At 38.1% G+C, this 22,699-nt stretch overlaps 1 pseudogene; it reads left to right on the top strand.

The window, feature by feature from the left end:
- The first annotated feature begins 7,672 nt into the window (after positions 1-7,672).
- On the top strand, positions 7,673-11,568 carry LOC114900971 (annotated as a pseudogene).
- Positions 11,569-22,699: the final 11,131 nt, after the last annotated feature.

Here is a 22,699-nt window from a genome sequence, read left to right as displayed (position 1 = left end):
GCTTAAGGATAGCCATACATTATTTTAATTCCCACTGTAACCCCAAGAGATGGGTCTGTCTGATTTGAGAGCTGAACCCTTAATCACTATGCTTAAGTGAATGTCCCTTCCATTAGCCCACTGTCTGGGCTGGCATGGGGGCAAATGTGCATAGAGATAGGTATCTGGATGCCCAGGGGAACATTATGAGGTAGGAAAGAGAGCACCACAATCTTAAAGCATTTATATTATCCCAGATAAAATCCAGCCTAGAAATCCTATTGGAAATCTCAATCCCATGTTTCCCCCAATGCCACACACCCAGGTTCCCTACTTTGGTGGAGTCACCTAATTCCAAGTACTGTCTGAGGGCTGGAGCTGCCTCTTCTCACCACATAGTGAAAGTACTGTCCTCTTGAATTTGTCTTAGGAGTCTTCTGCTCCTGGATGAAAGACATTGCTTTCCCTTGACACTCCTCAGTTGTCTGGGATCAATCCCAGATTTGAGTCACACTATTCTTTTTCTACCTACAACTTAGTTTGGGGTGCCTGGTTATTTTACCTTACTTACTTCATCTCTATCTAATGCTCAGGCTGGTGTCACCATTTTGCTTCTGACCTATCTCTTGGCCCTCCCTTCAATTACAGTGCAATCTTACTCACGTCTCCATTCTCCCCTAAGCAGCTAAGGTAGATCTATGAAACACAGAAAGAAGAGGAAGGAGGAAGTATGAAAAAGGAGAGCCTTGGATGTTATGCACTGTGCTTAGAGTAGAATTTTCTGTAAAATGCCTTTCCTCCCTATTTTTCCCACTTCACACCATGAAATGTGAGCCTAAGGAGCAAAACTTTCCTTTAGTCTGAGTTCTTAATTCCAGCTAATCCACAAGATCAGATATCTTGAGGGATTTCAGATTATCTGAACTGTTTTCTTCCTGCTCTTAATCCTTCTATTTTCTTTTCCTTTAGTAAACTAATCTCTAAAATTGACCTTCAGAGCACTTTCTTCCATAGAATTTATTTATGCATTGAGCTGTAGTCCAAATTGCTCTTGATTTAGCCCAAATCCCAGTGTCTTGATGTATATAATCAGTCTCCTTACTGGACTCAAATTAACTCCTAGAACAAGGAGGGATTAGAAACAGACAGCACCTATCAAGCTCTACTAATTTTTGAAATATTTTCTGAAATAATGTGTCATTTTAGTAATCAGAGTCTTCCCTGGTAATTTTTTATATATATGTCAGTTGCCATGTTAAGTTCTTTAGGCAAAGTTCTTTAGCTTTCTTCTAAAACTACAAGGTGGTTGAGCTCACAGAATTTAACAAATTATTACACCTTGAATAAAATTATTTAGTTGAAAATACTATGTGGCAATTATTTAAGTATATTCTATTTATACAAATATGCAAGGAGAGTCCAGAAGATGCACGTTTGGAAATAAGTTGTTTGTAACAGTCAATACTAAATAATAGAGTGAAAATGATCTGCAATGGCTCCATTTCCAGACTGGTTTCATGATAGTGTAATTTTCCCAAAGCTTGCTCAAAAATTATTCCTCTGGTGCAATAAGCTAAGAAGATGACCATCCTAAAGAGTACCTAAGGTTTTAATATGAGAACAATAAATATTTTTCAGTGGGTCTCTTGACCCACATTCATGGTATTTACAGCATTCCAGCCAACAAAAGGAGAATTATAGAATGTACCTCAGAGTCCGCTTCATCCAAAATCCTCATTGGAAAATTGAGTAACACAGATCCAAGAAGGGGAGGATTAAATTACTTCCTCAAATTAACATATTAAATGAAAGAAATAAAACTAAAATCCAAGTCTTCTAAACCTATAAGGCATTATGAAATTGAATGCAGCTGCTATAGTTATCAAAATCATTATGAATAAATCTATTAATCTATACAATAAGCATCACTGAGTGCTTAAAGTTCTAGATGCTAGGAATACAAACACACGCTTGACCAATAGAGTAGGGTGTACATGGCATAATGTCATTTCTCAACCTATTCTAAGACAATTGGTCACTTCTTCTTTGCCCTTTAAGAGCCCTGATCAACTATGAAAGTCCTGCTATCCTGATACCTTCATGCTATAAGAAGTCCAAGCCACATAGAAAGGCTCTGTGTTGACACACTAATTAACAGACCCAACTGAGCTCTCAGCCAATAACAGTCAGCATCAAGTACACTCCTGTGTATGGTCATCTTTGAGGTTCAGTCCTCCATTTGATCCTTCATATGACTCCAGCTCCAGCCATTATCTACACGAGAGCTCCCCAGGAAGAGCCATATAAGTATGCCTAGCTAACTCTCAAAACCATGAGAAATAATAATAAATTGTTTATTTAAGCCATTAAATAGGGATAGTTTGCTGTGCAGAAATAGCTAATCACAAAAATATATAATGAAGAAACTTTTGAAAGATTTTAAACAGGAGAGGAATGATAAACTCAGTTTATAACTGAACATTTTCAATGGGTAGGGCCATAAGCATCAGATTCTGTAACTAGCAGGAGATAAACATCCTGTCTCCTACTCTCACACACATCTAAGTTTATTTGAAGTTTAAGGGATGCTGGATGGAACTGAGTGAAATTTCTCCTCCCATGTAAAAATGGTATATATTACATACATTCAGAAGGATCTCCTAGAGGAGAAAAAAAAAGAAATAAAGGACAAGCCCTCTGATATAGGACTTCTGACTTCTGACTGATAAAGTATCAGGTTCCAATTCTGGTAACAAGCTATTATGATAAGACCTAATGATCCCTGCCTCCTGGTATTTACATGCTCATATAAGTCCATACCATATTGGACTGAACTGACACGTGTAACTAATAAGATATTACAGAAATGACCACGTGCAACATCTAAAGCTATGTTTTAAATGACATTGCAGCTCTTGCCTTGCTTTCTCTTGGATCACTTGTGCTGGAGGAAGCTAATCACCACATTGTAAGAACACTCCAGAAGCCCTATGGAAAGGTCCATGTGCTGAGTAACGGAAGCCTTCTACCAATAGCCAGCACAAATTTAGCATGTTAATGAGTCATCTTGGAAGTGGATAGTCCATCCCCAGTCAAGCCTTCAGATGACTATAACCTGACAACTATCTTGATGAAACCTTTGTCTGAAGTTCAACAATTGTTTTATATTGATTTCTGTGGGCTAACTCTAATAATTTAAAGACCATTTAAAATTATTTCTGGTCTTCTTACATTACTTAATTCAATGTTTTTAAACTTTTAATACCATATTTTATATAGAGAGGACAATAAAAGTATTATGTGTATTATTAAAAGAACAGTTTTTTAAATTCAAGTAACCACCACCATACTTAAAAAGTATATAACTGCTAATATATTTGAAGCTTCCTGTGTCCTCATTCCAACAATTTCCTTCTCCCTTCATTCAGAGGTAACAATTCAGAATTTTGAGTTTATAATTCCCCTTCTCTTAATATAATTTATTATGTATAAGTATGCCTAAATGATATAGAAGCCTTGTCAAATTTTGTTTTGACCTTTTAAACAATGAAATTACACAGTTTATAATCTTCTGTATTTTAATAAATTTTCCTCAACATTATGTCTTTGAGGTTAAGCTATAACAATGATTGTAACTGTGATTCACTCAGTTTCACTCAGATACATTGCTTATTTAAACCACAAAATGTTTATCCAGTTTCCTGTTAATGGACATTTGGTTTGTTTTTGGCTTTTTTGCCATTATAAATAGTGATGCTATTAACATCCTGTGTATACATACTACTTGGCATTTATATGCAAACTGTATATTCCTAGGAGTGGAATGATTGAGTATGAGGCTGTAAGAAAATGCCAGTTTTCCCAAAGGGTTCTATGAATTTACACTACTGCCAGCAGCAATATGGACAACTCATTGCTCCAAATCCTCACCAAAATTTTGGAAAGTCAAAATTTCTTTTTTGTCATTCTGATAGGTGTGAAATTATATTTCATTTTGATTTTAATATTATTGATTGCTAATGAGGTTGACATATTGTCATATATGTATTGATCACTGTGCTTCTTTTTTTTTTTTTTTTTTTTTTCGATACATGGGCCTCTCATTGTTGTGGCCTCTCCCGTTGTGTAGCACAGGCTCCGGATGCGCAGGCTCAGCGGCCATGGCTCACGGGCCTAGCCGCTCCACGGCATGTGGGATCTTCCCGGTCCAAGGCATGAATCCATGTCCCCTGAATCGGCAGGCGGACTCTCAACCGCTGCGCCACCAGGAAAGCCCTGTGCTTCTTCTTTACTGAAATGCATGCTCATGCTTTTTCACTCTTCTTTTCTAATGAATGTATTGTTCAATTTCTTGTTGAATTTACTGTTATAAACATATTCTAGAAATAAATTCTTTGTCAGATATATATGTACGTAAAGTATTTTCTCTCATTTTTCCCTTCACATTTACTTTGTTATTTTATTTTTATTTTAAAGTAGTCATATTTCGTAATATTTTTACTAAAATATTCTTACCTTCATTTATTACATACATTGGTAGACTTCTTTGGCTTAGTATTTTGTTCAGGAATTTTGCAGCTATATTCTTGAGTCAGACTGGTCTTAAAATTTTTTCTCAACAATTGTTGAACCTCAGATTTTCTTTTTTCCAGAAATTTTCCCCAATATTTTATGAAAAAAATAATCAAAGAAACCCAAAATGAATAGTACAATGATCCTCTAGGTATCTATCACCAAGCAATGACAATTATCCCACATGGCCTTTCATTTCATCTATATTGTTTTCTTACCCTTACTACACTGGATTACTTTGAAGCAAATCCTGAACAACATATTTCAACTGTAAGTATTCTATCATCTATCTGTAAATGATAATATCACTTTAAATATAAGTACAATATTGTAATTGCACCAAAAATAATAGAACCCCTTAATATTTTCAAATGTTCACACCTAGTCAAGTGTCTCAAAATTATTTTCTCATCTGATTTGTTCAAATCATGATCTAAACATGAGACATACCTTGTATTCGATTAATACATCTCTCAAATGTTAAGAATTTCATATTGCTTTACTTCCTTAAATTCATTTGCTAAGGAAATGGAGTCATTTATCCTGTGGAGTTTACCCCACCTTCTAGACTTTGCTGATTCCCTGTTTTGTAACATAAAATTTGTCTCTATCCCCAATATATCCTGGAAATTGGTATCTCGTTGTTAATCAGAGGTTATCAAACCATTTTGACCTCAGGACACTTTACACTCTTAAAAAGTATTGAGGACACCAAAGAATTTTTATTCATGAGAATTATTTATATTTATAATAAATATTGATATTTATAATACCATATGTTAAACAAGGATTTTAAAATATTTATTTAATATCTCATTTTGATCATTTTTTTAATGTCAACAAAATGCCCATATGTGATTAACAAGTTTGTCTCTCAGTCCATCTTTCAAGAAAGAATTTTCTTCCATGAAAATGGTGGATTACAAAGGCTTTTTTCCCAAGACAACCATTATACTTTAGTACACAGGCTTTCCACTTAGTCATACAGAATTTGAAGAAATGTATTCAAGTGTTAAGATTGGGAGTTTGGGATTGACATGTGCACACTGCTATATTTAAAATTGATAACCAGGCTTCCCTGGTGGTGCGGTGGTTAAGAATCTGCCTGCCAAGGCAGCAGACACAGATTTGAGCCCTGGTCCAGGAAGACCCCACATGCCACAGAACAACTAAGCCCGTGCACCACAACTACTGAGCCCATGTGCCACAACTACTGAAGCCTGCACACCTAGAGCCCATGCTCTGCAACAAGAGAAGCCACCACAATGAGAAACCTGCACACCTCAACGAAGAGTAGTCCCCGCTTGCCACAACTAGAGAAAGCCTGCATGCAGCAACAAAGACCCAACACAGCCAAAAATAAGTAAATAAAATAAATAAAAATTTATTAAATAAATAAATAAAGTTGATAACCAACAAGGACCTACTGTATGGCACAGGGAACTCTGCTCAATATTCTGCAATAACCTAAATGTGTAAAGAATTTGCAAAAAAACAGATACAGGTATATATATAAATGAATCACTTTGCTGTACACCTGAAACTAACACAACATTGTTACTCAACTATATTCCAATATAAAATAAAAATTAAAAAATATATTTACTAAAATGAGTTATCTTTACTGCTTCATCAATGTCATTTTTTTTTTTTTTTTTTTGGAAGTACCATGTGGCATGCGGGATCTTAGTTCCCTGACCAGAGATTGAACCCATGACCCCTGGAGCAGAAGCGTGTAGTCTTAACCACTGGACGGCCAGGGAAGTCCCGAAGGACATTTTAGAGTGAATGTATTTGTTTGCTTCTTGCAAGTGCGTGGGAGTGAAGAACACGGGTAGACACCCCTACCTTGGTGAATGCTGAGGACCCCGAAATTTACCCACAGTTGCCTGTGCCCCATCAGTGCAAATGTCAACACAGTGAAGAAGGTAAATGATATTTTAGTAAAGTTATGAAAATTGAAATATTACAGTCCCCTTGAAATGGTCTTGAAGACCCCCAGGGGTCTGCACATCATGGTCTGAGAATGCCACTCTGAGGTATCAAATTTCCGGCTCGGAATTGAAGTGAACTGAGGAATTATTTCTCAGTCTTCCCACACAGAGTTGGCCAGAAGGCAAATCTACCTGATCCTGGTTTGTCTATTGCCTTAGAACACTCCATGCTTCCTTTACACCTTGTTCCAATAAGGAGAAAGCAATGCTGAAACATTGCTCTTTCCCATTGCTTCAATTCTTTTGTTTCCCTCAACTAATATCTTGCCCTCAGCAATATTTTCCAATGTTATACTCACCCAACTTTTACTTATTGCTAGTTTGGTTTTCTTTAATCTTAAAAGACAGGGATTAATGAAGCTCATATATATGCCAGCAAGAGTCAGTTCTTGACAGACTTCCCAAAAATACACTTCTAGTACTTCTTTAACTATCCAATGTCACATATTTTCTAAACTATGAAACAGAATTCGAGCCACCAGGCTGCCTTCATTTCTATAAGTTTTTCACACCAGTTACCTGGACAAGGATGGCAAAAGCGTAAACTTCACCTGTTCTTGAGAAAGTACTGGTCTGCTCAAGAAAAAGAAGTAACAGCTGTGGCAATTCCCAGGCTTTGATGGGAAGGATCTCCTCCCTGTGGTAGAAATCTCCTTGAATCAATGCCAGACACTTCCACATGACCCCTTTCATGTCTCCAGTTTCCTGTTATTCATTTCAGCACCCCTCCTTCAAATCCTCTTATAAAAACCCAGTCTTTTCTGTCCTGACCAACCAGTGCAGATCCCTGCAAGACAGGTAAGTGGGAGCTGAGAGAAGATGAGACCCCTGACAGGGGATTCACCTCACATATTTCAAGGAAGGTATACAAGGATCCCTGTCTGCAGAGAACGTAGGAGCTTTGAGACCAGGTAAAGGCAGTCCTGGGAGGTCTCAGGTGTAGTAGGATGTACAGCTTTTCCAATTCTTTCCAGAAGTATGGAAGGGGATGCATGTTATCAAGATGGATTTATTCCTAGGGAACTAGACAGGGGAAAAGACAAGAGGTACAACAGGGGGTTTCTCATAGTTTCTCTCTGACCACCCTTCCTTTAGTTCTCTGGTTGTCTCCGCACATCACAGACAAAATGATGCCTTCCATGGGCCTCCCCAGCCTGTCCTGGATGCTGCCCTCCTGCCTGTTGCTCCTGTCTCAAGTCCAAGGTGAGACTTCTCTGCCTCTGTCACTGGGTTCCCAGTGTTTGCTCAGGGCCAAGAAGAGGAGGAAAGCTCCTGTGTGCCTCCCATGGTAATGGTACCTCCCCACACAACAACACTGCCTGCAATTCCTGTATCATCACTCCTTCCTTCAGGGTAACTAGTGGTGGGAGTCTCCCCAGTGGTCCAGTACCAGTTGGATGAGATGATTTCCATTTTCTCAGAAGAGTCTAATTTATGTGGATGATTAAGGAGGGAAAGTATAGAGTGTTTTTAATGAGATGAATAGAAGGAGAAAGATTGAAGGATCCAGTAGAAAAATAGTCAGCCCAGAAGAGGAGAAAAGTTGGACTTTTGAACAAGGCAGATGAATAAAAAGAAAACAGACCATCTCCCAATTACTAGGTCTAGTTCATGATAAAAAAAAAAAAAAAAAATCCTGGGAGTGTTGGCAATGGTGACAGGCAGTCAGGAGTGTGATGTCACTTCCCCAAGCACTGGCCTCATAGATATTATTCAAGGTCACCTCCCCATTCCAATATCCTCTCTCCATTTCACCCCATCCTTATCCTTTATGTTTTCCTCCTCAGGGGAAGATTCCCAGAAGGAACTGCCCTCTGCATGGATCAGCTGTCCGAAAGGCTCCATGGCCTATGCGTCCTACTGCTATGCCTTGATTTTTATTTTTTTATTTTTTTAACATCTTTATTGGGGTATAATTGCTTTACAATGGTGTGTTAGTTTCTGCTTTATAACAAAGTGAATCAGTTATACATATGTTCCCATATCTCTTCCCTCTTGCGTCTCCCTCCCTCCCACCCTCCCTATCCCACCCCTCCAGGCGGTCACAAAGCACCGAGCTGATATCCCTGTGCTAGATATATTTCTGATGTATTTGTGGGGATGAAGTTGATCTCTGTATCTTACTCTTCTGCCATCTTGATGGTCTCTCCCCCTTCAATTTCTTTTAACCAAGTCTTGTTGTTTTCATTGTATATATCTTTCATTTCGTTGGTTAAATTTATTCCTATATATTTTATTGTTTTCGATACTATTGTGAATGGGATAGGATTTTTTTGTTTCTTTTTCAGATGTTTCATTGTTACTGTATAGAAATACAATTGATTTCAGTATGTTGATTTTACATCCTGTAGTTTACTGAATTTTTTGATTAGTTCCAAAAGTTTCTGTTTGGTTCTTTGGGGTTTCCATATATAAAATTATACAACCTGAAAATAATAACAATTTTATATTTTTTTCTGATTTGTTTACCTTTTATTTATTTATTTATTTATTTTTATTTATTTTTTTAACATCTTTATTGGGGTATAATTGCTTTACAATGGTGTGTTAGTTTCTGCTTTATAACAAAGTGAATCAGTTATACATATACATATGTTCCCATATGTCTTCCCTCTTGCGTCTCCCTCCCTCCCACCCTCCCTATCCCACCCCTCCAGGCTGTCACAAAGCACCAAGCCGATATCCCTGTGCCATGCGGCTGCTTCCCACTAGCTATCTACCTTACTACGTTTCCCACTACTGGGCATATACCCTGAGAAAACCAAAATTCAAAAAGAGTCATGTACCAAACTGTTCATTGAAGCTCTATTTACAATAGCCCAGAGATGGAAACAACCTAAGTGTCCATCATCAGATGAATGGATAAAGAAGATGTGGCACATATATACAATGGAATATTACTCAGCCATAAAAAGAAACGAAATTGAGCTATTTGTAATGAGGTGGATAGACCTAGAGTCGGTCATACAGAGTGAAGTAAGTCAGAAAGAAAAAGACAAATACTGTATGCTAACACATATATATGGAATTTAAGAAAAAAAATGTCATGAAGAACCTAGGGGTAAGACAGGAATAAAGACGCAGACCTACTGGAGAACGGACTTGAGGATATGGGGAGGGGGAAGGGTGAGCTGTGACAGGGTGAGAGAGAGTCATGGACATATGCCTTGTTTATAACACCCAAACCTGGATGTATACAGACATGAGTGCTGGGATTTGCAGTTAGGGCTGATAAGGATAAGCAAATTAGAGACAGGGTTTTGGGGCTGGGAGTCTCCATTCTCTAGAGTTTCTTGAGGGTGAGAATGAGCACCTCATTTTTTGCAAACACAACACCTTCTCACCTACCTTAGCCCTGTCCTTCCCTCAGTGAGGATTTCAATCTCCTCCTCAGTCTCTCCCTTCTTCACAAAGATGGCCTGCCAGAAGAGACCCTCAGGACACCTTGTGTCTGTGCTCAGTGGGGCTGAGGGATCCTTCATTTCCTCCCTTCTCAAGAACAATTTGAAACTCCTCTCAGGCGTCTGGATTGGGCTCCATGACCCCACAGAGGTACACTTACATGCTCTCTAATCTGTTACCTCCCAAGATGCTATGGCTACCAGGCCCCTCCCCGTCCCCTGCCCCTGCCAAGAAAATATCCTAGAGATCCCTGGAGCTCAGGGGATATTTGGAGAAAATGGAGAACCTTGAGGCCAGCTGAAGAGCTGAGTTCTGTGCAGGTCCCTAGCCTCCAGCTAAAATTAATCTGCCTCTTTTCAAACTTTTACACAATTCACACATTATGCCTTGTAATTCAGTTCTCTGAGATTCCCTGAGTCTGCACATGCTGTGCTTAGCAAGTGGTAAATGAAGATTTAGCATTGACACATTTTTCCCTTTTATAAAACACATTGTCTTGGAGGTTCTGAGGGTAATCACAAATGCACCACCAAGTGCAGTTCACAGTGCACAGTGACACAGTACTCATAGGGATTCCCTTGGTATTTGTGATCATTTGCTTTGGAATTTGCCAATAGGAGCAAAGAGTTTGGGAGAGTTTCCCAGAGGAGAGCTATGGGGCATCACCTGGAAGAGCAGAGCAAATTCCATGATGCTGGGGAGGGGGTCAGTCGTTCCAGCTGACGGAATCAGGCCAGGAGAACTCTAAAGGCCTTTTCACCTCACCTGACTCCATGCTCTGCTCTATGGGGCTCTGAGCCCAGTGCCGGTGGATGGGAGTGGAGTAGCACTGATGTGCTCAATTACGTTGCCTGGGAGAGAAGTCCAGCCACCACCTCAAACCCTGGCTACTGTTAGAGACTGTCACGAAACACAGGTAAGAAACAGGGGGAAGGGTAAGCTGTGACAAAGAGAGAGTGGCATGGACATATAAACACTACCAAACGTAAAATAGATAGCTAGTGGGAAGCAACTGCATAGCACAGGGAGATCAGTTTGGTGCTTTGTGACCACCTAGAGGGGTGGGATAGGGAGGGTGGGAGGGAGGGAGATGCAAGAGGGAAGAGATATGGGAACATATGTGTATGTATAACTGATTCACTTTGTTATAAAGCAGAAACTAACACACCATTGTAAAGCAATTTTACTCCAATAAAGATGTTAAAAAAGAAACAGAGGTGATCACTTCTGCTCAGGCTTTTTCATCCCCTCATTCCCCATTTCTGGGCCTGGTCTTCAGAGAGTCCTCCTGGGCTGGAACTATAATATTGGCTTGTCTGTTCCCATCCCCTCTCTTCTCTCCTTTCTTTCTGTCTCTTTCCCCTGGAGTGGGACCCTTGTGAAGATAACAGAGGGCCTTTGAGTCCTAGACCAGAATCTGGGATGCATCTCCATTGGGTTCTCAAGCTCCACCAGCCCCATTCACCTGAGCTCTTCTGTCTCTCCAGGGTATCTGAAGTAGAGAGATTATAACTGTTATGTGAACTTACCCTATGTCTGAAAGTTCATGGATGAGGTCAGATGGGAAGCCAGCAGCTTGAGTCTGGTGTTCAGCTCATTGTGGACTTGGAACCAAGTGTGAAGACCCATCCCAAAGGGGGATATTCTCCCCATACCCGCAACCTGACCACCTTATTCTGACCTTCCCTTCTCCCCACCCTAATTTCAGGCTCTTTTGTGTGTTCCATAACCTGGTTTTTCAAGGTTCATAATAAAAATGTTAGTCTTCCACTGCCTGTCTTCTCTGCTTCATTTCCATAGAGAAACTCTGAGAAGGAAGAAGTGGGTGGGCAAGGAGAAACTTTGGTCAATCTCTGCCCAATTTCACCCATGTCTTTGGGGAAATAACTACATATATATATATATATATATATATATATATATATATTCTTCTTAGCATATTTGTGTATTGTGTATTTATATTGAGGTACATCAACACTGCTTCTGTAGGATGTGTGTTGTGGACATATAAAGACGTCTCTCTCCCACACACTCTATTGCCCACACATTCCCCCAAGACAGGTTTCTGAGGGTATGAGGCAACCAGTCTTAAGGTATGTGATGATGTTTAGAACTGTACTTCCTAAACCATCAGTGTGAAACATAATGAACAGATTTTATTAATATTCATAAAATACAACACAAATGAATTAACAGACTACTTAAATGGATAAAACAGATAATCAAAATGAAAACCTGTTTTTCTTGTGATTGGTTTCAACAGACATAAATGTAATCTGTCAAACTGAGTACAGTTTTCTAATATCTGTCAAATTCTGTACTTAACTTACCATGTTCAGCTAGCAGTGGTCCATCTAACCACATGTTGCCTTGTTCCTATAGGGTACTTGTGAGAATGGACCCCAGTAGGTCCTCTGTCCTTGGGCCTTAAAAGCACTCTGACCTTGGTGGAGTTGGTGTGACTTTAAAGTCTAGCAAGATTTTTCTTAACACTTTTTGGATAAAAAACTATTGTGTTTTTAGAAGAAATTCTTCTTACCTAACCGAAGGCAAGACCCAGCCTTTTCATGTATCTGCATATTTCAAGACCACTAATCTGTCTTCCACCTTATCACCACCCCTCCCTCGCCACTAGCTTCCATTGCGGAAAAAATAAATGTTTTGGGCCAGTTCCCTAATATGGGAAAAATTATCATACGAGACCACTGACAGAATTTTCCATATGGGTCAAGAACACTATAGCATTGACATGTAAGGGTATTGCTTCTCAAATAAAGAGATGAAATGAATGGCCAATGTCTTTTATTTCTAATGTTTGTTAAATTTAATTTGTTCTTTCTAGGATAGATAGCCTTGACTAAATACTCTTTCAGCATTTTTGGTGGAAACACTTCTCTATCAGTTTAAATAAATTTATGATTGTACAATGCCAGGGGTCTTGATTTTCTTCCCTGTTTAAAGTAACAACATGGGTTTGAAAAGTTCACAGTGATTGTGCTTGTGCCAGTTTCTATTTTAGTTGAGTTCTCCCTTCGATGGCAGGTGGGCTACCACAGCTGTTGGGACCAGATTCTCTTCTTCCTGTTGGAACCCATTGTGTTAGATAGGATATTTGTAGTTGAAAGTAAGAAAAATCCCAACATAATTTGGCTCAAAAAGGAAAGGTATTTACTGGATACATAACTGAAAAATCTAACAGTGAGGAAGGCTTTGAGCTCAGTTTGACCAGGGCTCAAGTGTCATTTCTCTGGGGCTCACTTGTCTACATTCTCTTTTATCTGTATCCTTTATCTGTTTACTGCCTTCCTTTGTTACAGCACAAGAGAGTCGGCAGCAGCAACTGGGGCTACTGATTGCTACTCAACATCAGAATAGAGAATTTATACTCTTCCCTAAATTTATAAAATGAAAGAATCCTGAGCTCCATTCTTTTTAGACAAACCTGAGCAAATCGCTATAGGCAAGGGTATGTCATGGGCTGGCACTTGAAGCCTCAATTACTGTGCATACTTGAACCATTATTAGAGCAAAGAGGATATACTATCCTAGTTGAATTACATGAGTTGTAAACTGTCCAGGATCTTGGAGTGTGATCACTATCAACAAACCTCAGGAAGGGTTACTCTCAGAAGGATGGAAGGGTTGGGTTTTCTTATGGAACACCTGGGAGCTGCCAGGGATTATATCTGCACACATATTCGGAGAATTGGAAGTAAGTAAAACTTGAAGTTGTAATTGGGATTAGGGAATATGAAAAATGGTTAAATCTTTTTTTTTTTTTTTTGCTTAATAATGAGCAATTATCATATTACTACCATCAAAAGAATCAAAATACAAGCATGTCCAGTGAGGGGAGGCATCCTAAACTTGCAGACTCTAAGTTAAGGACAAGTCAGTTTGCTGTTGACACCTGACATCATATAATATCACTATTCCAATTTTTCACTTCTTTTTGCCAGCTTACATAGTGAATGTTCCTCTGTAGTTTTCTTTTGCCCAGATTATTATGGAAATGTGCCGTGGCTATTTTCAGCCTCTCTTTGAAAGTAACCAGCCCCACTGACACTTAAAGCTTAGATGGCATGAATTTTTAAAACTAGTTTGGTGATGATGTATATTTTCAAAAGGCAATAAGTCATCTGGTGAAGATAAAATCAAAACACTGCCCTCTCCACAGAGCAATGAAAGGATAGAGAATTAAGAGGATGCTTGGAAAAAAATCTGTGATATTATACTTTATTAAATCTTTTCAAACTGTTCTCTCTAAATCAAGTTTAGACTGGATATTGCTGTTCTCCTAAGGATGTGTTAAATATTATGATATTTAGATTACCTGGAACTCCAGCAAGGCCACTTCTGTACCCATATTCTGGGTCTATAAACCAAGTGGCTGCTTAATGATTCCCTATCAATGCAGGAAATTTTGCCAGCCATGTTTCCAGAAAGAAGTACCTTCTGATTTTTCTTAAAATAAGAAAAAAATCACTTAAAACAATCATGAGCATTTAAAATCATTGATTAAAGAAATTATTTATTCCTATCTCTTCTAAAATTAAAATAAAGATAATATAGACATTCAACAAACTGGATAAGTTTAATAAATTGTGGTACAACTATTGAATTGAATATGAGCTATTATAAATTACAGTGAAATGCTTCATTCTGTTAAATTATGAAATGTACATGTGGGAGGTTGAGGCAGTGAAGGACCTCCTTTTCCATTCCCGCACTCACCGTACAGCTTGAGTGGTTTTACCAGAGTAGATAAGGAAGATTTATTATAGCAGGACCTGAGCAAAGGGTAGAGGTAAAATCAAAGCCTATCAAGTAAGCAGAAAAAAACCAGGACACTGAGAAGGAACACAGGTGACGTGGGCTCAGAGAGATTCCCAGAATGGGGAGAAGCCCTTCCAGGAACAGGCTGGAACTGTCAAATGTAACGTATCCTCCCCACAATCAGTCCCACTTTCCTTTAGGCAAAGGTGAAGTTTTATCATTCTCTGAATGCCTCCAGGTACCCAGTTCCCACGACCCTGAGAGGCAGAGGGTGTGAGAAAAAATCCTCCAGCAGAGACTGCAAAAAGGAAGCAAAGAAGTAATCCAGAAGGGATGCAAGAGATCAGGCCTCCTGGGAATATTTAGGAAGATATTTGGAAAAAGATTCATGGAAGAGAGATGCAGGGAAGAGTGGACAGACCGTTACCCTTACTGATAGCCCATCTCATCTCCTGATTTTGCCCTTTTCCTCAAATTTAAAAAAAGTGACCAACACTTGCCTATGTAGATGATAAAGAAGGTGATAATCCTTCCAACTGAATCCAATTGCAAATATCCCTGAAAATCTGACTTTAGTCTAAAACTTTTACTTGTGAGCTTATATCTCATTATTTTAAGTGAAAAAAAGAATACATGATACAGTGGGTTCCCACCCCAAACCCCAATCCCCCAACCAATGCTCTAAAACCCAGGAACACCTATGTTTAAGTAGCAAGCTGTCATGTTAAAATGGAAAATTCTTGGGCTTCCCTGGTGGCGCAGTGGTTGAGTCTGCCTGCCAGTGCAGAGGACTCGGGTTTGAGCCCTGTTCTGGGAAGATCCCATATGCCGCGGAGCAACTGGGCCCGTGAGCCACAACTACTGAGCCTGCGCGTCTGGAGCCTGTGCTCCGCAACAAGAGAGGCCGCGATAACGAGAGGAACATGCACCGCAATGAAGAGTGGCCCCCGCTTGCCGCAACTGGAGAAAGCCCTTGCACAGAAATGAAGACCCAACACAGCCAAAAGTAATAAATTCTGCCTTCCTCAAAAAAAAAAATAAAGGAAAATTCTTTAAAACTTGATTTCCTGATTAGCACACAATGAATGAGTTTGTTAAAAAAATTGTTTTTATTGTATGAGGTGCATGACCTAGTGATTCCTTTCTCTACACCAGCATCATCTGTGACTTGTACTCTTTTTGAAAAGAGCACATGATTCTGTACTTGTAATTCTGTACTTGTAATTTTATTAAAGGATTCATATTGAGATTCATATTGAGATTTGGGGATGCAACTATGAAGTTTTCTTATATAAATTTTGGCTGAAAAATATTGCACTGGGGGATATACACATTGTGTGGAGTTTGGATCATTAAAATCCAAGAGTTGTTCTTTTAAGAAAATGTTAACCAGAGACGCTGTCTTCAGGATATGCCTTGCCATATCTTAGGTGCTATTCAGAATGCATCATAAAGATGACAAAAGATTTCTAGTTGTATAGTGCTTTATGTACATTCATTGCTCAATCCCATCCTTTTAAAGACTATGAAATGCTCAGCATCTTACTGCTGATAGCTTCCCAAGGACCCTTCCTCAGATCCTTAAACACATACATATTATCTTTTTCTAAAAATCATTGACTATCACAAGTGCAAAGAACCCTCTTGTTTCACTGAGGAAGCAAAGAATATTCAGAGAAGACTTGGGAAACAATTCTATGTGGGGCTCTGATGTTTCTGCACTTTATGCAAGCAGAGGCACTGACTGCCCTTTCTTCTGGTCTATCTTTGCATGGATGTCTGTGTTGTGAAGAGCCTTTAAAAATAGAGATAGTATCTCTCTCCAAAGCAAAAGGCAGGCTTGCTTATAGTTTTAGAAAATGGACATTGTGTTTCCATCCAGAGTGAAGTAAATCAGGCATGGTTACTCTCCAGTACAAGAAAGATGTTTCCCTCTGAAGTAAGGAGTAGGCTAGCTTACTGACCCTCATAAGGATTCAGGTTTCCTAAGCTCCTGTAGCATAATTATAGGGGATATTCTGTTCCTGTAGCATAACCCACTACATATGAAGGCACCTGTCTGGGCCCATCTATGTCCCACCATGGGACTAGGGGGTAAGGGGAACTGAGCTGAATATTGTGAAACTCATCATGCTACAAGTACTAAAGTCCTTTGCCTTCTGCCAATATCTGTGCAACCGTGGAGAGCAACTACACTTGCTACTAGGGAAAATTTCAGAGAGCTCATGGTCCTTGACATGAAATTAAGTAACTTTTGCAGCACATTGGAAGAAAAGAACTTTAACTGAAGGGTCTTGAATCTTACCTCCTAATTTCTTTATATTGTTGTTTCCATTCCATTTTCCTTGGAGAAGAAAACAGGATTCTTGTTCTTTTTTAAATTACGCCGGTCAGACCTGTTATCTTGGCCTTTTCCTCTGGAAGTCCCCCCCTCCCCCCGTTCCCTTTGTGTCCTACTGTGTCTCTCTTTCCTGTCCCCTTATAGATCTATTGGTGTTACAGACCCCACCCTGACATGGTGTCTAGTCCTGCACGATACCAGGGAGAGTCTCATCATTCTTCCCTTAGGGAAAACTGTGCTTTCCAAGAGCCTCTAAAGGAAAACTGATTTTTTTTTGGATGGATAGTTATAACTTTAAGTCAATTATATTATGAGGAAGGAGCAAAAAGTAAAAATATCAAGAACAAAGTAACAAGTCAAAAAGAGAACTATAGAATAATAAAGATATTTGAAGGAAGAAAGTAAAAGAGGGAAGCATAAACTAATGTAACATGAAATAAACATATAATAGAAAGGATCATGAAGCCAAAACTTGATCAAGAAAAAAGAGAAAGCACAAATAAATTCTATTATAAATAAAATGGAACCCTAACTACTGATGTAGCAAACATTAAAAAGATGAGAAAAACATTATAATAACCTCATACTAATAAACTGCTTAGAGTATATAACTTTCCAAAACTGACCTACAAAGAAAAAGACTGAATTCTCTTTAATAACCATTTAAAAATCTAGACTTAGTTAAAAAAAAAAAAAAAAAAAAATTCCTACCAAAAGGGAAACATGAGGTCTACAGGGCTTTACAGGTAAATTCTATAGAACAGTCAAGAAACAGATTATCCAAACATTATACAAACTCTTGAAATAAGAAGGGTGAACACTGCCCAACACACTCTGTGAGGTTGGTATAACTTGATAACAAAATCAGACAAAGACGGTACAAAAAAACAGAAAACTACAGGCCAATCTCACCCATGAACCAATATGCAAACTTCAAACCAAAATTAAGAGCAAAGTGAACCCAGCAACATATTAAAAAACTAAAACTTATAGCTAAATTAAGTTTATCTCAAAATGTAATCAAAATCATGACCAGGAATTTTTCATGAACATTCAACAAAGGGCTAAGGATAGCCAAGACTTTCCCCAAAAACTAGTTGAAAAGACTTGTCTTACCAATTATGTAATTAATAAGACAGGGCATTGGTACAGTGATAGAAAAATAGAGCTAAGGAATAAAACAATGAGCCCAGAAAGAGACCCAGGCAAGTATGAAAACTTACTACCTGACAGAGGTTACATTATAGATCCCTCGAACACTTGATTATTCATAAAAACAAAAATAAATTCAGATCCTTGCATAATAAACATTAAAACTTTCAATGTAAAAGGCAAAACTCCTTTATTATCTTTTTTATTTCCTTGTTCCCAATTTTTCATTAACATCTTTATTGGAGTATAATTGCTTTACAATGGTGTGTTAGTTTCTGCTATATAACAAAGTGAATCAGCTATACATATACATATAGCCCCATATCTCCTCCCTCTTGCGTCTCCCTCCCACCCTCCCTATCTCACCCCTCTAGGTGGTCACAAAGCACCGAGCTGATCTCCCTGTGCTATGCGGCTGCTTTCCACTAGCTATCTATTTTATATTTGGTAGTGCATATAAGTCAATGCCATTCTTTCACTTCGTCCCAGCTTACCCATCCCCCTCCCCGTGTCCTCAAGTCCATTCTCTATGTCTGTGTCTTTATTGCTGTCCTGCCCTAGGTTCCTCAGAACCATTTTTTTTTTAAATTCCGTATATATGCGTTAGCATATGGTGTTTGTTTTTCTCTTTCTGACTTACTTCACTCTGTATGACAGACTCTAGGTCCATCCACCTCACTACAAATAGCTCAATTTCATTTTTTTAAGACTGAGTAATATTTTAAGTCTGAGTAATATTCTGAGTAATTTTTAAGGCTGAGAAAAATTTCATTTTTTTAAGACTGAGTAACTTTTTTAAGGCTGAGTAATATTTTAAGGCAGAGTAATAAAATGAATAAAAAAATATTCATTTTTTTAAGGCTGAGTAATAATGGAATATTACTTATATTATATTATATGTGCTACATCTTCTTTATCTGTTCATCTGTCAATGGACACGTAGGTTGCTTCCATGTCCTGGCTATTGTAAATAGAGCTGCAGTGAACATTGCAGTACATGATTCTTTTTGAGTTATGGTGTTCTCTGGGTATGGGCCTAGTAGTGGGATTGCTGGGTCATATGGTAGTTCTATTTTTAGTTTTTTAAGGATCCTCCATACTGTTCTCCATAGTGGCTGTATCAATTTACATTCCCACCAGCAGTGAAAGAGGCTTCCCTTTTCTCCACACCCTCTCCAGCATTTATTGTTTGTAGATTTTTTGATGATGGCCATTCTGACCAGTGTGAAGTGATACCTCATTGTAGTTTTGATGTGCATTCCTCTAATGATTAGTGATGTTGAGCATCCTTTCATGTGTTTTTTGGCAATCTGTATACCTTCTTTGGAGAAATGTTCATTTAGGTCTTCTGCCCATTTTTGGATTGGGTTGTTTTTTTTTTGATATTGAGCTGCATGAGCTGCGTGTATATTTTGGAGATTAATCCTTTATCAGTTGCTTCGTTTGCACATATTTTCTCTCATTCTGTGGGTTGTCTTTTCATCTTGTTTATGGTTTACTTTGCTGTGCAAAAGCTTTTAAGTTTTATTAGGTCCCATTTGTTTATTTTTGTTTTTATTCCCCTTTCTCTAGGAGGTGGGTCAAAAAGGATCTTGCTGTGATTTATGTCATAGAGTGTTCTGTCTTTGTTTTCCTCTCTGAGTTTTATAGTGCCTGGCCTTACATTTAGGTCTTTAATCCATTTTGAGTTTATTTTTGTGTATGGTGTTAGGGAGTGTTCTAATTTCATTCTTTTACTTGTAGCTGTCCAGTTTTCCCAGCACCACTTATTGAAGAGGCTGTCTTTTCTCCATTGTATATTCTTACCTCCTTTATCAAAGATAAGGTGACCATATGTGTGTGGGTTTATCTCTGAGATTTCCATCCTGTTCCACTGATCTATATTTCTGTTTTTGTGCCAGTACCATACTGTCTTGATTACTGTAGCTTTGTAGTATAGTCCAAAGTCAGGGAACCTGATTCCTCCAGCTCTGTTTTTCTTTCTCAAGATTGCTTTGGCTATTCGGGGTCTTTTGTGTTTGCATACAAATTGTGAAATTTTTTGTTCTAGTTATGTGAAAAGTGTCACTTGTAGTTTGATAGGGATTGCACTGAATCTGTAGATTGCTTTGGGTATTAGAGACATTTTCACAATGTTGATTCTTCCAATCCAAGAACATGGTTTATCTTTCCATCTGTTTGTATCATCTTTAATTTCTGTCATCAGTGTCATAGTTTTCTGCATACAGGTCTTTTGTCTCCTTAGGTAGGTTTATTCCTAGGTGTTTTATGCTTTTTGCTGCAGTGGTAAGTGGGAGTGGGAAAATTGAATTTTAGACAAATATCCTCCTGAAATATCTGTTAACATCAAATATTCTGGACTTCAAGAAGTCATGGGTTAGGAAATCAGGCAAGAAAACAAGTCTGGAAAAAGTCAACTAGAATACCATTAAATTGTGTGGGTTTGGTACATATACAATGAAATATTACTCAGCCATAGAAATAATGAAATAATGCCATTTGAAACAATATGTATGGACCTAGAGATTATCATATTTAGACAGAGAAAAAGAAATTATCATATGATATCATTTATTTAAAAAATGATACAAATGAACTTATTTACAAAACAGAAACAGACTCACAGACAGAGAAAATAATCTTATGGTTTCCAAAGGGAAAGGTGGGGGAAGGGATAAATTAGGAGTTTGGGATTAAAATATATACACTACCATATATAAAAATAGATAATCAACAAGTACCTACTGTACAGCACAGGGAACTCAACTCAATATTTTATAATAACATATATGGGAAAAGAACCAGGAAAAGAATGGATATATATATATATATGTATAACTGAATATATATATATATATATATGTATAACTGAATCACTTTACTGTACACCGGAAATTAACACAACATTGTAAATCAACTATACTCCAATATAAAATAAAATTTAAATAAATAAATAAATAAAAATAAAAGTATGAAAAATTTTAAAACATAAAAAATTTGTGTGGGTGAGCTTTTCTATGTTTTTTTTTATCCTATCCTGAGGCATATTTAAAGTAATGAATTTTCAAATTTTCTTTTTTTTAGTTTTTATATATTTCTAAAGCCATCTTCACAATAAGTTTTAAAATGCTGATGATTAAATAATTGGAATCTTTAAACCTTTTGATTATAGAGTACCACATAAAAAGATTGTCTTATTTATAACTCAAAATCCCCGGAAGAAACAATGACATTCGAAATTAGCTTTGATAAAATCCTAACAGATATTCCAGTGTTTAGTGCTATTGGCACCATGATCTTTGTCATGGTAAAAGGCAGAAAATGACCCTGAAGTTTGTTGCATGACTGGTAGCTGCTTATATCCAAATGATAAGAAGATAGAAGAAACAAAAAATCAGATCTCCTCATGCTACAGTCCCAGTTTGTCTTGATAACCATGAGTAGTGAAACAGATTAGGTCAAGAAGCTTAAGTCAAGGACAAAGAAGAGAGAGAATAAGGGCTTAGACCACAAATTAAAGCAAAGAGAGTGGAGTGGTGATTAGGAGAGGGCTTCCTCAGCGACCCATTTGCTGGGACTCTCAGGTGGAGAGATGTCGAGGGGTTTCTGGAAGTGGCTGAGATGAGCAGTAGGGGGTCTAGCTCTGTCCAACTCACTGCACCAAAAGCTGGAAGGAAATCAAGCAGAGCACTGTTAGCCTTTATTCAAAATACCTGGAGCCTTTATTCAAAATACCTGGCCTGAGAAGCCTCCCAAGGAACATTCTGATTTGGGTTAGAAATGTTTATTGTTTTATGGAGCTCTAGCATGGGAAGGTGTGTTGAGGTTCACCTACTGTCAAGAAAAAAGGAAATCTTCTTGAAAATTAGCAAACATAACCTGGGCAACCTAGATTTTCTCTAAGTGAGGGAAAATATACAGGGGCTGATTTTCTGTACAAGGTGGGGGTGGTTGGGAGAGAGGTGGAAAATGGCCACAGGGGCAAATACAAGCAAATCCCAGAGGAAATGTTTCCATCTCCAATCTTTTTGGTGCTTTCATATAAGAGATAGGGAGATTATTATCATTCTACAGGTTTGATTGCGGTTCATCTCAGGGAAGCATGAATGGTGACAAACCTGGGTTGTACAGAATGCCAAAGACCCCCAATGAACCTTGATCTTATATGTTTTCTCCCCTTGATTGTTAAAAGAGCCTTTAGCATGATGAGATACTAACCCCTCATTATCTGAGATTATATGGTAAAATGGATTCTTGAAGAAGCAATTCAAGTCACTAATCAGTTAACTGAGTCAATAAAATGAGAACTTTCTGGGAGATTATTGAAGTGGGCCCAATCTAATTACATGAGCCATTTAGATGCAGTTTTCTCTGATTGACAGTGTAAGGGGAAGTCAAAAGATTCAAAGCACCAAAAAGATTTATTGTGTCTTTGCTGGTTTACTAGATGGAGGTGACCATGTACCAAGGTGTGCAGTTGAGA

This window comes from Monodon monoceros, unplaced genomic scaffold (genome assembly GCF_005190385.1).
Source record: "Monodon monoceros isolate NGI ecotype Baffin Bay Population unplaced genomic scaffold, NGI_Narwhal_1 Super_Scaffold_19, whole genome shotgun sequence".
Lineage (NCBI taxonomy): Eukaryota > Metazoa > Chordata > Mammalia > Artiodactyla > Monodontidae > Monodon > Monodon monoceros.
The sequence above is the reverse complement of the archived record's forward strand: the minus strand, read 5'-3'. Positions and strand labels throughout refer to the sequence as shown.